A 15,768-nucleotide genomic window follows, 5' to 3' on the forward strand; every position below is an offset into this window, starting at 1 on the left:
CCCCTCCAACTGGGTGCCTAGCCGTAGTATTACCGTAATTCAAATTTAATAAAATATACATTACATTATTATAATGACTTGTCTTATTCGATATGTCAATGAGTGACAATGACTGTGTAGTGTGTACATTCTCTGTCTAATGTGTACTGCAGTGGTTATCTACTAACCCCTCTTCCGATATTCATTGAGCATTATCTGGTTGTCGCGTTACCTTTTACTCGTAACTCTGCGGCCCGTCATTAGAATAATAATAATTTTTATATATTTTATAAATAGTGTTAGAATATACAGTAAACACACCCTTATTCCATGTCCGCGAAGATAGCCGCCTAACGGCCTAATAACATTGTCATTATGCTAAACGAAAATAATAGCAGGTATGTTTGTAATATGATATATTTATAAACTACCTATAATATACTATAAGTATCTACTTTTTTTTTTATTGTTAAACATCGGCGACAAAGGCCATTAGTTACAGTTATTTATAAATACATTTTTTGTTAGTATCTACTTTGATTCAATTGATTATTCAGTTTTTACATTTTTTTTTTTTTTTTACTTAAAACAGTAACTTTCTTGTTATGTATGACTAAAATAATTGCTATGTTCTGATTTCCAAAAATGCTTTTCAGACTAAATAATATAGGCCAATCAGCCAAAGTTGTATTAAGTTGTTTTTTTCACATAAATTGTGTCATATAGGTATGTCAGTTCTTCTTTGATTTTCAGTGGGTATTTGCTGTTTGATGTTTTCCCGAAGTGTAAAATCTATACATTTTATGAATTACAATACGTTTAGTAAAAAACTTATTTTTAAATTTCGAGCAAGGATCTTCAAGATAAAAAAGATCATATTTACCGAGATCTACATAATATTAAATCCATATCATTTTCGTCAGCTTCTTCTATAATTTTACTCCAGTGATCCACGACCATTGAATGTCCCCATGCTACATAATTGGATTTAGTGTCTCTAGCCGGCGAAGCAGCAATTACGAATGTTTGATTTTCCAATACTCGGAATCTAATTATTAAGCTCCAATTTGGAGGTCCAAGCTCCGTATAGAAAGCACCCGGGTATATCAACATTATCAACAAATCACATCCTTAAATCCAAAATTTTTATAACATAAAATAATAATTATATATTTAATAATTTAATATTATGTGTTATTATTTTGTATTCATAATGAACAATGACATAGGTACCTTGTTTTTGGTATAATACTGCCATTTCTGAAAATCTCATGTCGTAACCTCGTAACAATACCCATTCATACCTTTAATTTTCTCATTTGGAACGTATTAAGTGTATTGCCTGGAGATATGACATTAGATTCTTTGAAGCAAGTACTACCAGGGATATTTACATCAAATAAATGAACCTGTTTAATGTTAATATATTATTCTTTCGTAAATCAATTAGATATATCTTAACCTTTTCAGATATTAAGTATTGCAATAAGTATAATATAAATTAAAGTGACATTCAAATAAAAGTTGAAACATAATAAGTTATTATTATTAAGTATTTATTATTTAAAATTTTAATAGTACTTTTCTATGTTTGGCTATCAAGTTTCCATTAGGATCCCAAACTGTACACACTACACGTGTTGTAGACTTTGTTATCACATAACTCTGGGAATGAACCACCTACAACGTACATTTTGTTCGACTTGACAGCTTGTGATAAAGCTTTACACGTTTCGCCGTTGGGAATAATTTCAGCATATTTTCTAAACAAAGCTAGAAACAAATAATAACAATAATGAAATTATATTGGAAATCTCCTACTCAACTACTTAAATTGAAGTTAATTTATTTTTATGCTAAGCTAAGAACTAATTTGTTCGAACAAAAATTAACAAGATTTTCTTCATTAAATGGTAGCTTATATAAATTTATTAAACAAAAATACTACAATATAACACACTTAACTCGCTTAAAAAAATCTGATAACAATTTCCGGCTCCGATAAATCTGAATAATTCAAAATACAACTACACGATCAACCGCATCATGATATACACATACCCAATAGGTAATTATTGAGGTTGTTCCTTTTCTAAATATTCCTTCATGTACTTGTCTACCAGAAAGATACTTAATATCAAACAAAATTAAACTAACAATTCAAAAATACTCTTTAAAAAATCACTCAGCTTTGATTTGACTACCGTAGAAGTAGCTTGGCACCTCCTTAAAAAAACCAAAATACTTTTAACTTACATATGTATAATTCTTTTAGACTCAGACTCTTATACTTTCCAAACTTAGGGAAATTCTCCAAATTAATTCTTTTCGCGAAGCCTGACAAATCATTTGACACCCCAATCTCATTTAGATCAATAAATCTATATTGTCCTTCGTATCAAAATGTTAGAAAGACCTATTATATTGAAAATTTTATTACCGAATATTACCACTATAATAACATACTTCCAAATACTCAGTTCGGGTTCCGTAACGCATATAGTACAATTGCACAATACATCAAATAGTATATTGAGTTGTTGATGTTATTTATTTATCTCTTGAAATAATGTGTGTCGCGCTTGTGTTTTGAAAGCGCTTGTACGTTTCACAAGCATTTTATTGAGTTTGGGATGAAGGCTTACAATTTAAACTTAAATAATTTTCCGTCAGATATTTGAGCTTAATAGTTGAATAAAGACTGACTTGGAATAAACACCTTCAAACTAAAAGACAACCTTAAATAATCGTATCCATACTCTCAGACCTATTTTAATTAAAAATAAATGCTCCACTTTAAGCACCAAGCTATTATAGTCTATAAAGATCTACACAAATCGATCTGGATATATTTTGGAATTCCACCATTGGACACAACAAAAAAAAAAAAAAAGGGTAAGTCGTGGATGTCGCTCTGCTGTACAGTAGGTTACAAGTGGGTTACTGTAATGGATGGAATTAAATTCGAATCCAATGATATTATATGATTGTATACGAAAAACGATTCTTTAGCGAAGATAGTTTATCTGTCTAGGATATATTATAGATTATTTAAATTTTCAAATCTTAGATTAAAAAGAAATTTTTTTATGAATTTATAGTTTAAAATAATTTGCGAATTTTCGTGATTTTCGTGATTTTCGTGATTTTTACACATGTTGTCAAAATTCAAACTTTGAATGCTTGTAAAAAAAATTGTGCTAATATATTTCTTTTATTTTTCACCTTCTATTGTTAAAATATGTTAGGAGCCTTTTATAAAATTTAAATTCTAAGATATAAAAGGAAAATATTTAATGAATTTCTAGCATAAAATAATTTATGAATTTTCGTGATTTTTACGTATGTGTCTAAAATTCAAACTTTGAATGCTTGTAAAAAAAACTTGTGACTATGTATTTCTTTTATTTTGCAACTGCTATGCTATTGTAAAAATATGTTAGGAATCTTGTATTAAATTTTCAAATCTTAGAATTAAAAAGAAAAACTTTTATGATGAATTTCTATCTAAGATAATTTGAATATTGCCGTAATTTTTACGTATTTAGTCAAAATTTGAACTTTAAATGCTTATAAAAAAAAATCATGCCTACGCATTTTTAATATTTTTTAACTGCTATTGTTACAATGTGTTAGAAGCCTTGTATTAAATTTTCAAGCTTTTCTACCGAACAAATAAATTTTTATCGATATTTATAGAAACTAAAAAAGTTGAAAAATTAAAATGTCAGTAAACAGCTCAAAACAAATCTAAATATTTTGAAAATTTTATAAAATATATAAAATGCCTATATAAACATTCAGTCAAAATTACAAGTATCTGCGGTCATTTGTTTTAAAGTTACACCAAAATAAGGAAATCGCTAAAAGTGAAAATTCTATGTTGTAAAAATTTAAATTTCAAATGCTCATAAAAATTTATTTTTAATTTACGGTGGACTTTTTATTTGTGATAAAGATTTAAAAACTTGTAAGGAATTTTGTGTTAAATTTTTAAATCTTAGATTTAAAAAGATAATTTTTTATGAATTTCTAGCTTAAAATAATTTGTGAATTTTCGTGATTTTTACGTATTTTGTCAAAATTCAAACTTTGAATGCTTATAAAAAAGAATTGTGACTATAAATTTCTTTTATTTTTCAACTGCTATTGTAACAATATGTTAAGAGCCTTATTGTATTAAATTTTCAAGCTTTTCTGCCTAACAAATAAATTTTTATCAATATTAATTTAAAAAAAAACTAATAATGATCGAAAATTTCAAATGCCTATGAATAGTTCAACTTAAGTCGAAAGTTTTTGAAAATTGCATTGTGGATAGAATATACTTATATAAACATTCGGTGAAAATTTTATGTACCTATGGTCATTTGTTTTAAAGTTACATCAAAAACCAAAATTTCCCGTTTTTCCCTTAATTTTTAGTTTGTTTTTCTCGATTATTTAGAAAAGTATTAAGAATTTTTTACTTTTGACCCCCCCCCCAAAAAAAAAAAAAAAAGTATACCAACTAGATTCACTCTCTGGTCGAACGAGGTACTGAAGGCAAAAATCGAAGCATTTTTATTGTCCCAAAACGTGATGACAGACACAAAAAAAAAAAAAAAACACACACATCATGGTAAAATCAATACATCCATCGCTCCGCTCAGAATCTAAAATCTAACACTAATTGAATCAAACATTCTAAAATATATCACTCAGACGACTATCCAATGCTCTGCCTTATATCTCTAATTTAACACTTAAAAATATCTATATGCGAAAAGTTGAAGTGGAAGCGCATAATATCTTCTACACACGACTCCATAAATGACTCCGAAGAGATTAACCCTTTAGTAAGTAAAAGATTTTTCTATTCGTATAATCCTAGGAATTCCTGGGTTAGTTTAGGTTAGGTTTAGTTTTTTTTTTACATATAATTATTATCGCCATACATGTACAGTGATGTACCTATTTATATTTTACATTTTTAAAATTTTGATTTTAATTATTGTAAATTATAAACATCGTTTTAGTGTGTGTTGTTGTTGTATTTTTATTATTTTTAATGGTCTTAAGAAATTATAAGAAACAAATTTATTGTTTATATGACTATGCATCAGCATTTTACATGCAGTGTGAGGAGCAGAAATATATTAGGTACATACGAGTCTGAAATGTCTGATAAGAAATTTAAATGTAATAAGTTGATATACCTAACTACCTAATTAAATAAGTCAACAAAAACAACATACCATATAAGTATAATTAACTGAAGTTACTCGTGACAAAAAAATCAGCTAGTACTGTTGTAAAATTAGATATCATTGAATTCATTAAATGGATGTTTTGGTGATTCAATGAACCTTTTTTGATTTAAGCATAACCCTGTCGATATTTTGTGAAAAATCCTCAATACAAACGTCATTCCCGATGTGTTGCTCCTTTTAAAGTTCATTTCGCCTCCAATTACCTTAAAAATGAACCAATTACACGTATGATGTCAAATACCAATGTTGACCCTTCGTTATTTCTATGTTTATAATAAATTTACCGTATAGCTTTTAATTTTATTATTATATTATAAATTGTACAGTTAATGTGTAATTATATAATATGTTCAAAGGGTTCATCCTGTATATTTAATAAAATAAAATAACTAATATAAGTGTATAACTTAACGTAAATAATTACACTGATATATTTGATTAAAATTATTTAACATTATATATATTTAAAATATACATTTTAAACTAATATTAATCTGGCATATCTTAATAAACAATTAAGTAATAACGAATTACTAACCTAACGAAATACTTATTCGTTATTACTTAATTAATACTTATTAATTATAGAATTTTAGATTTGGAAACGTACATAATATATTTAATTATTTTCAAAGGGTTAAAACATTTCTTAATTTTAACCACAAATTATAGTTGGCTTTAGGTACCAAATTCAAAGTTTTAGGGGATAAAAATAACTATCAAACTGTCGAGGGTTAAAAGCATGCAGACAATAACATGAGTTAATATAATTTGATTGGTGTACGTAGATATTACTGATATTAGTATAGTAGTTGTTAAAAATATGTTGTAAACAATTCACCGGTATAGTAGATAGTTTAGCAAGTATTAACGTATTTGTTACAGGTCATCAAAACAATATTAATCTACCTATCAGTGGCGTACACAGCTATTTTCAATGAGGGGGGGCTTACATATAAAAAATTATATATATATTTTTCATATTAATCATTTTTTTGTACCTAGGTCCTAGGTTGATAATATAATGTATTAAATATTTACCTGATTCCTCCGAGTTAATTGTATCACAAATTAGTGATGATTCTTCTTCTGCTATTGGAATAGCAGGCAGGGGACTTCTTTCATTCGTATTAGTAGAAAAATATTCGTTTATTCTTTTCATTTTTATTGTTTTATAATATATTTAAACAGTAAGTACAATTTATTAAACGTCCAAGCGTCAGAAAATTTGATTGAAAACTGAGAAATAGATTCTATAGTTCTATACTATAGTATTCTGTATTAGCGATCTATAAATATTCTACGATTGTCGACCCTCATGTTTGTGTTTGAACAAATTTCCCGATAATTTCATTAATTTGTAATAAGTTATCAATAATATCTACAATAGGTATAGGTATTACGACGGTCCGCCGTACATTTTTAATCGAAACTCGATTGTGACGGTAACACTGAAATTACGTAATTACGTAAACTGAAAAAATACTAAAGGGGGGGGGGGGGTTTGAACACCCCTCCCGTGTGTACGCCACTGCTACCTATCTATATTATGTATACCGTCTGGCAGCTATCACAACGTTCTTAGCGAACTAATTAGTGATTATTGATTATATTTTATAGGTAGGTAGTTATTAGCTAATAAAAATGTATTTTGTGCGGTAAAAATGTTATTTATTGGTATAAATAGGATATTTCTTATATTAAATATAACTTTAGGGTGATAATAATTATTTTGTCTACTATTTTTTTTTTTTTTATCTATTTGTGATCAATAGTTTCATAGTAAATGCCATTACCCATTATTTAACTATAATACGCCCTCATAAATTAATTTTACGGTATTTTTTGTTTTGCCCGACCACCCGCTAAGAGGAATAGTATAGCTCAGTGGTGTATCCAGCATTTTTTTTTTTTTTTTTTTTTTTTTTTTTTGGGGGGGGGGGGGGGTTAGAAAATATAACATTAAATTGTGTTGAATTTTATTTTATTTATTTTTTATAATTTTATATATTTTATCTTTAAAAAAAAAAAAATGTAAGTATATTCAATTTTCGTTTTGATCTTTTAGCAAGTTCATACACAACACGTACTAAAAAAAAAAAAACTAAATAAAAACAAAAATCAATATATTCATCGCTCTGCTCAGAATCTAAAACTAAGGGTGCTTAAGCTATGCAGTTTTTCATTTATTTATTTTTTTGTAAGAAGAAGTTTTCAATACATAAACACGAACATTATTTGAGGTTGCTAATACCTCCTAATAGCTCCCCCTCTCTATATTTGCGCTTATGTCCCAAACTCAACACAGCAAAATACACATATTAGTATGTGAGCATTCAATTTTAAATATACTGAAATAATTATTTTAGGTTATTACAGCCATTAGGTCGGGCCACACATAGCGGTCGAGCCGCAGCGGTTCAACCGCTCACCAAATTTAAAATGTTTTATTTTAAATGCAACCACCCGATACGCATTCACATTTACGCGGTTTAGCCGCGGAAATGATCAAAACACATTGTTTTGAACTAGTCCGTTCACACATAGTCGCGGTTCATTTTTTCAAAGATCATTTGCATTAAAAAAAGAATTCCAATAGTGGGGTCTAAGGTTTCTAGTAACTTTCATAACCTAAAATTACACTGTTTTTTTATTTGTAAAAAAACTGATGTTTTAAAATATAATTTAAATCTTTTTATCAAATCTATTATAAAATACATGAAAATCTGGTGTATTTTCTTTTGGAACAGCGTATAGAAATATGTTGGTATATAAAGTAAGTATGTAATAATATAATAAAATTTTAAAATGCCTCATCACATAATAAAGATAATATACTTACTACATAGATATAACTAATTTTTCATTACGAGCATGTCAACTGTAGTATATGGTACTATTAATTACTAAGTTTTAAAGTATAATAATTTTTCAATCACCCAATACTTTGGTGTAACCGCACGCGGTTCGACCGCGCATATGTGAACGGTAATCTGGCGGTTGAACCACTGGCGGTTGAACCGCTGCGGCTCGACCGCTATGTGTGGCCCGACCCATATATGAACGGTAATCTGGCGGTTGAACAGCTGCGGCTCGACCCGCTATGTGTGGCCCGAGCCTTATAGGTACCTCTCAATGAATTACATTTTATTACTCATTTATCGTATAGATAAAAATATTGACATGACATATTGAATTGTTTGAGGTACTGTGTACGAAATTTACAAGCTACATCGTTAATCGTTATTTATTAATAAATATTATTTATTTATTTTAATTTATTTTAATCTACATTTATTTATAAGTTGTTAATTAAATAGATTATGATTATTTTGTTGATATTTAAGTTATTAAGACAACAGAAAATGTTTATCTATAGTAAACCCATACATGTTGTCTCATACAAATATACAATCATGTTTTTAAAATATTTTATGTTATTTCTTATAGTATTATAGCTTTATTGGCTAATGCATATAACATTGTGACTTACAGTTATTTATTAGAATTATATTATATAAGTAGTTACAAACAAAGTTGTGTATGTGTAGCTATATGGAAAAAAAGTAATGTCGTAGTAATAATTAGAAATCTTAAATTTCAAACAATAATATATTGTGGAAAATAATTTTTTGTTAAATTAATGGCGTTTCCATTGAATTAATTACGTCAGGAATTCATTAATACCAGAATATCGTTTTTTATGTTCAGTTACTAATATTTCTTTAAAAATGAAATAATATATTTCACTTTTAAATTCAAATAAGTTTTCTAATGCATTATTTTCGTTATAATATCGTTCACGGTTTGTGCATTGCATTGTATTATTATTAATTTTTATAATATACCTATTTATAGGAGTCTACTATTATTTTATACGCGTGTAGGTACTATAGAGGTCGTGGTTGTGATGTTGTGAACGGGTATTTGAATACACGGGTACACGGAGCCTGGGTACACGGGTAAAAATATATTAAAGCCCGTGTATTTAATATCCATGTATACATATATTGTATAATATCTGTGTATTTAACACCCGTGTAATATTGTAATTTAGAATACAGATATAATTAAAATAGAAATACTTATAATAATATAATGTTAGAGATGTTATGATGTTATGAATATATTTATACATATTATTTATGCTTTATAGAGGATGTCAGTGCACTGTTTATTTTCTCTTTGGCCAATGCACAACATAGACAAACCGTATTTACGCAGAATCATTTTTTTAATTTTTGAGTAATTTTAGACTAATGTCACCCATTACGAAAACGATAAAATATATAATATATTTATTATATTTACTTTTCATTATTTATATACGTGAGCATGGCCGTAACTACGGGGGGGGGGGCATCCCCCCCCTTTAGAAAAATAGAAAATTTAAAAATTTCTAGTTTATTCTAAAATTTAAAAAAACATTTTTAAACCATTTTTTTTTTTTAACTGAATAAATAATAAATACTTTATACATCTATATTATTATGATCAATTTATATATGTATATATTTATAGTATAGTGCTCAAGGTGGCAAGGTGTATGATATAGCGTAAACGTATCTTCTCGTCGAATTACGGAGCCTTTCGTACACGTATAGAACGGTCATAACTCATAGATAGAGGGCACTTTTCGTGTGTGACTTGTGACTGCACAATATTAATATTATATATGAAGTCGATACTGTCACAGCTAACTGTGAGCTTCAAATTTGGAAACAAAAACTTAAAGGGCTAGTAACAAATAAAAATGAAATGCTACCTTCTAATGCATTGGATGCCATCAGGTGTTGTGACCCAATCATATTCCCTAATATATTTATGTTATTAAAAATTTTGTGCTGTCTCCCTGTTTCTTCTTATCTTCTTCAACACCAGAAAGGTTTTTTTCTGGCTTAAAAAGAATAAAAACCTACCTCAGAAACAGCATGAAAGAGGTATGTATTATGTATAAACAATAAATTCTATAAATTAACCTGATTATTTTGATTTGATTTTATTGAATTGTATGTCAAACAGGATCGTCTCAATGGTTTAGTGTTACTGAGTTATTATAGGAATGTTGTTATCACGCCAGATGAAGTATTAAATGAAATGGCAAAGAAGCCGAGAAAAATTGACTTAGGGCCATTCTTACAATGCTCGGTTAGTGCCTGATAACACTAACCGGAAGAATTTATCATGAGTTAACCGATAGAATTCTACCGGTTAGTCTTAACCGACACTTAACCGGACATTGTAAGAACGGCCTTTAGTGTTATAATGAAAATATAATGTTTTATTCTCACTATTTTGATGTTTTACTCAATGTAATTTCCTATAGTAATATCCTCTATAAAATTTCTATCTATGGAACTGAACCCTCCCCATAGAAAATTTTTAGCTACGGCCCTGTACGTGAGTACTCAATAAGCTCATGAATATACACGGATATTTTTATTACACGGGCCATAGCCCCGTTAAAGTTAAAAACACGGGGGGAGAGTGTATATCAATTGCACAGAAATTACTTTTTTACCTGTAAAAAATCTATTGAATACGCTGCGTATCAACTCCGCCGAACTTTTTTACATATTGATTCCGCCGGGCGCCGACTCTATCAATCCACTGAATATTTGTAAACTACAAATTTGCACTCGTAACAAAATAAGTTAAAGTAAAATATTACACGAACAATGAACATACAACTTGATATATACAACTGTACCTAACATATTACATGATATACATAGCTTATTATAGCTATATTTATCCTATCCTATAAATCATATCGGTTTTCATATTTTAATTAATATAATCCATAAAAGTTTTATCGAAAAGACATATTTTATTACATTTAGGTGCACTCTTATTGATCATAATCGGTTATTGTTTAATAAACAGTCAGCATAATCAATATAAAAAAATATCCGGCGGAATCAACATAAACAATTATTTGGCGGAATCGATAGCTGGCAGATGCAGTCCGGCCAGTCCGGCTAGGTTGGCGAGTGGGCGATCCCCTCTTGGGCCGGTAAAATTTTGGGCTGCTTAAATTATTTTGGGCCGATAAAATTAAAACTGAATAAACGTAAAAATTGTATACGTAGACAAAGAAATAATAATATTAGTTTAAAATTATAGAATAATCGACATAATATTATAGGTAGGTATACATACGACTATACGAGTAGGTATTTAATATAATATAATATGTATGTATTTTTTTTTCATGACATTTAGTTTTCATAACTATTAATTCTTATTATGAAAAATGTGTATATTTTTAGTTAAGTATTTATAGTTTTTCAAAAGAAATTTTTAAATAATTATGTAGTTTTCATATTGTTATAAACATTTAAATACTTTTTTATGTGTACATTTAACTTATCATCATTTGCATTTCTTTACTGAATAAAAAAAAAAATAATAAAATAGTAATTTTCTAAATTTTGGGCCGAGTTATTTGTTTCCCCGGGGCCGATTTTTATTCCCAGTCTGCTCATGATAGCTGGTGTAATTGATATTAAAACGGCAGAGTCGATAAAATCGCAACACACGAGTACCCGTTTTCAGTACGTATTGGCTATTTCACTATTATATCCATATATAGGTACTATAGTTATAATATATATGATATTATGTTTCAGATTATTCAATGTTGTCATTTTAAAATCTATGTATTTAAGCATTATTGGCGTATTTTTTTTGTTTTTAAACGGAATATGTGTAAAAATATTAAATAATCCGTTCACTAGTTTTGAACTTTGTCCTTCAGTCCTTGCTCTATTCTACATATTTTTTTGAATTGTTTTATCGTGTGTACACAAGTGGGAAGGATTAGTATATGCTTAACTTGTATATTTAGTCGGTCGTAGTATGACACTTTCTCTTCTACGATCGTATAGCAATTTTCTGTCGGGTATACTTACCTCTCTGCAGATATCCTCATCGGAAGCTGCTCTCAGTTTTGTCGTCTTTACAGACCACAGTTCACATGCTCGTGAAAATTTGACTTTCACATCACATGGCTTTTATATACTTTATGATCTAACGCATGATCTTGATTCTTCGATTTATCGAGTGATGACTTTCTTATTATTAACGACCACTTCCAATTCTGTTCATATATTATGTACAATTATACTTAAATAGTGGTAATAAATACCAACATAATATATTGCACTTAAATGTCTAATTTTGATTTTCTCGAACAAATGCATGGGTAATTAATACCATTGGGCATTGATAATAAATACTATTAATTATATAAACGATGTTAATACCTATGCATTTATTTTGCTTTTGTATCGTTATAATATGTTTTGATGAACAGTTCATACTTTAAGAAATAATTTGAACAGATTTAATTGTGAGAAATTAGCTAAAATGATATTATGATAGTTATAAGTTATATGCCTATATCTAACATAAAAAGTATGTTCAACCTACAATCCAACCTACATTATTCATTTTATTCACTGTTTTGGAACTTTTCTTCGTCGTAACACTCGCTTATAGGCATACGATTTCTCTTCTATTCTTTATAAGTAAATTATATATCTACCTATGTTATATATAGTTATTTATAGTATATACAGTACTTATTTCCGTTCTTTAAAAACGCCTTCAATTGGTAGCGTTTTTTGTTCAGCATTTTCAATGAAATTATTTTTTGTGTAGAAGACTATTAAAGATGAACAAACTATTAAATTTTTACATTAACCACGATCCGTTGGTGTATGTAGGTACCTACTTAATTGCACATACTGCATTATTTATATAGATATTTTTTTTGATATTAGTTAGACAGTGCTAGGTGATTACTATATAGATAAAATAGTAGGTATATATTGAATGCACGACAAATGACAATTGCAATTTACAGTGTATATAATTATAATTTAATATAAAAATTGTTGAATCATTTTGTTTAGAAATATAATTATTTATAGGTTTTTCAGTTTGCATAACTCGATTTAATTTGCATATATTAATTTTAAAACTGTAATAAAAATATTCACTTTATTTGTATAAGATCATTAAAATATACTCATTGAATTGATATCAAATTATGAGGTATTAAAAATACTCAATATGATGTTAAACAGTTAAACTATTAAACCTATAATTTATTTGATACAATTAATATTGAAAATTCAAATACAAATATAATTTAACTATTATACATTTTAAAATTTTCCATAGCGAGTTAGTAGATTGGAGTAGCTACTAGCATTAAAAATATAAAAATATTATAAATATAAAAATGTACTGTGTTATATTATGTATACACGACAATGTATAATAACGTATAAACATGAAGTTGAGAATGTACCTAGCCACTTAGCTATACAATTAACTAGGCATACTAAAATAACTGCATTTATTTATTATTTGTAAATATGAAAAATATATGTTTTGTCATATATAGTTGAGTAAGATTAGATTACAATTTTAATGTTAATCATTTGATCCTTGTTTGGATAGATGTTTATTGGGACATAGGTATAATATTATTAATTATACGAGATAGCTACCTATTAATTGTCATAACTTACTATGGACAATTTTTTTCTAAATCGTTTACGATGTCCCGATTTTCAAGTCTTCTATATTTTATACAATCTTATAATTTTCGTCTTTTAATATAGATGTAATGGACATTTAAGTAAATAATTAAATATTTTGATTATCGTAATCGCTAAGTTGTAGTATAGATACTATTGATTTGATATATTATATTAATGTGTACAATGATTCAAAATATACCTATCGATAAATTATTGGTTATTATAAGACATATAAGTTACTACAACAAAGTTGATAATTGTTACCGAATATGAAATTTACACGAATTTTAATTTGATCTGAAATATTGTAGGATATATTATAATGTGTATTACATAATTAGTATAAATTTTATAAAACTAATGATATAAAGCTAAAAACAATTATTAAACAACACACCCCAAAAGCAAAGCCTATAGGTCAGATTTGTAGACTTGAAGTTGGTGGACATATATACCTACAAGGCTACAACTTACAAGCAACGACGCATAGCTATTTATGCTATTGTTTTGGCTTCAATATGAGAAGCTCCTACACCCCACCGAACAGAACAGTCTCCATCATACATTACTTAGTACAATATCAATACGATTCATAAGGTCATAACGGATAATGGTCATTAATTAAACTTTTCATTTATATTATTTTAGTTCGACAGTATGTTGTGTGCAGTGTATATTATTTTATTCGTATTCACTTCAACTAAGTGTATTGCCAAATGTTTGAAATTTAGATCGGAGTGTCTTACTGGTTACTTTTTTTCATAACATAGGTATGGGCTAGCATATTATAAAATACTAATAAAAATATTTAAGTTAAAAAGTACATTTTTTAGATTTAAAAATACGAAACAGTCTGCATAATATTATAGGTATGTACCATAATAAAAAATATAAAATAACAATATTACTTATTAGTAAGTACCTATTTCGGGATATAACATATTGATATGTCATTTGAAATATTGTCTATTGATTATAGGGACTTTAAAAAGTTTGTTTCACCAATTATTTGAAGTTCTTATAATATATTATTGTTTACTTATATTAATTTACAATGCATAATGCATTTAAATTTTTTTTAAGTATTTTTCCTTTATGTTACTGCATAATAGTTTGTATCTTTTAAAAATTAAAATAGTTATACCTACCTACCTAATCAACTATTGTGTCGTATGTATTACAACCAGCAATTACGAATATGTATAATAATTAATAGTAATGTATAGACAACGCATTTTATTATTTACCTTTAATTATTTATTAATTATATCTATTTTATGAATCATTTTTTTATTATACTTGAGTTGAGATATTATATATTATACAGTAGATTTCTTTTATAAAACTATTATGTAGCTTTGTATAACTAGGGATGTAGACATGAAGTGTATGCACTTGAGTATTTAAAAATATTTTCATCGGTAAAGTTATTTAACTGAGACTTAAAAGTGCATTTATAAACAAATTTTAACTCGTATGTATCTGGCAACATGCCTAATTTATGTCATAAAAAGATATTTTTGTTTTATTTTCATTGGACTATTGTTAGTTTATATAATTTTTTTTTTACGACATTTGAAATATACAAATACAATTATTATAGTTTTATGCATTATAGTGTAAATATGGACGTACGTACACAGATATGGAATTTGTGGGGTAGGGCGCCGATAGGTAAAATTTTAAGGTGGGTAAAAATAAAAAAAATTTCAAATGTAAGATAGTAAAAATATAATGTTATTTTCATATAATATGAATGTAAATATGCACGTTATATTTGTATTGTCATTTATAGTTTATACATATAGCCATATAGGTACACTTGATTAAAAAACATTTTAATTAGTATAGCAAAAAAATAGAAAATCTAATAATCTAATCTAATATATTATTTCGTTTCGGTAAATAAGAATTGAAAATTTCTTCGTTTTATTCCAAACATATTAATGACATCCTGAATGAAAATTACGCATTAGATATAT

General features: G+C 27.4%; 2 pseudogenes across 1 annotated transcript; one reads left to right on the forward strand and one right to left on the reverse strand.

Annotated features, from left to right (window-relative positions):
* Positions 1-418: 418 nt before the first annotated feature.
* LOC107164070 (omega-amidase NIT2-like) lies at positions 419-6,486 on the reverse strand (annotated as a pseudogene). Its single transcript, XR_016191518.1, has 5 exons — positions 6,273-6,486; positions 1,561-1,752; positions 1,213-1,388; positions 863-1,109; positions 419-771 (listed from the first exon to the last, which is right to left on the reverse strand). The product of XR_016191518.1 is annotated as an omega-amidase NIT2-like (transcript).
* A 3,503-nt stretch (positions 6,487-9,989) lies between these two features.
* LOC149055830 (52 kDa repressor of the inhibitor of the protein kinase-like) lies at positions 9,990-10,391 on the forward strand (annotated as a pseudogene).
* Positions 10,392-15,768: the final 5,377 nt, after the last annotated feature.

Source organism: Diuraphis noxia, unplaced genomic scaffold, assembly GCF_037042655.1.
Source record: "Diuraphis noxia isolate RWA-SAM2 unplaced genomic scaffold, SU_Dnox_SAM2 contig0004, whole genome shotgun sequence".
Lineage (NCBI taxonomy): Eukaryota > Metazoa > Arthropoda > Insecta > Hemiptera > Aphididae > Diuraphis > Diuraphis noxia.